The sequence below is a fragment of the Drosophila montana genome, unplaced genomic scaffold (assembly GCF_035044405.1).
Source record: "Drosophila montana isolate Dmon_TW-CO22-7 unplaced genomic scaffold, ASM3504440v1 contig_854_1, whole genome shotgun sequence".
Lineage (NCBI taxonomy): Eukaryota > Metazoa > Arthropoda > Insecta > Diptera > Drosophilidae > Drosophila > Drosophila montana.
In genome coordinates, this window is record NW_026999143.1 from 1 (window position 1) to 1,252 (window position 1,252).

Genomic DNA, 1,252 nt, shown 5'->3' on the forward strand with positions numbered 1-1,252 from the left:
AGCTATATTTCATTTATTAACTCATGCTTTATTTAAGGCTTTATTGTTTATATGTGCAGGGGCTATTATTCATAATATAAATAATTCTCAAGATATTCGTTTAATAGGTGGTTTAAGAATTCATATGCCTTTAACTTCAGCTTGTTTTAATGTTTCAAATTTAGCTTTATGTGGGATGCCTTTTTTAGCAGGATTTTACTCAAAGGATATAATTTTAGAAATTGTAATAATTAGAAATATTAATTTATTTTCTTTCTTTTTATATTTTTTTTCTACGGGTTTAACTGTATGTTATTCATTTCGGTTAGTTTATTACTCAATAACAGGAGATTTAAATTGTAGAAGTTTGAATGTATTAAATGATGAAGGTTGAGTGATATTACGAGGGATATTAGGCTTATTAATTATAAGAATTATTGGGGGTAGAATATTAAATTGATTAATTTTTCCTGTACCTTATATAATTTGTTTACCTTTTTTTTTAAAAATATTAACTTTATTTGTGTGTATTTTTGGAGGTGTATTTGGTTATTTAATTTCAGTAAGAAATTTATATTCAATTAATAAATCAATAACTTTTTATAATATAACAAATTTTATGGGTTCTATATGATTTATACCATATATTAGAACTTATGGAATTATTTATTTTCCTTTAAATTATGGGCAAATTGTTGGGAAAAGATTTGATCAGGGTTGATCAGAATATTTCGGGGGTCAACATTTGTATCAAAAATTAATAAATTATTCTCAAACTTTATTTTTAATTCATAATAATAATTTAAAAATTTATTTAATATTATTTGTTTTTTGAATTTTAATTTTAATAAATTTTTTATTATTTTTATATTTAGATAGCTTATACTTAGAGTACAACACTGAAGATGTTGGGGAGATTAATTAATCTTTAAATATAGTGAATTTATTTTAGTAATTTATAAAAATAATAATAATTTTATTTTTACAATGAAAATGTAAAGTTTTACTTTAAACTATATAAATAGAAGTATAAATGGAATTTAAGGCTATTAAATAAGGTAGATTGAAAATTCAATACTTTTTAAATGCAAATCAAATGTTATAATTAACTACAACCCTATAATTTTTAAGTTGATCAATTTAATATACCTTGGTTTCATTCATGGTATAAACCAATTAATAAAATTAAAATGAAAATAATTGAAGTAATTGTTCAAATTATTAAATTTGAAAATTTAAAAATAATAATTATAGGAAGAATAAGAGCAATTTC

General features: G+C 20.5%; 1 pseudogene; it reads left to right on the forward strand.

The window, feature by feature from the left end:
* The first annotated feature begins 4 nt into the window (after nucleotides 1-4).
* LOC135440116 (NADH-ubiquinone oxidoreductase chain 5-like) lies at nucleotides 5-849 on the forward strand (annotated as a pseudogene).
* Nucleotides 850-1,252: the final 403 nt, after the last annotated feature.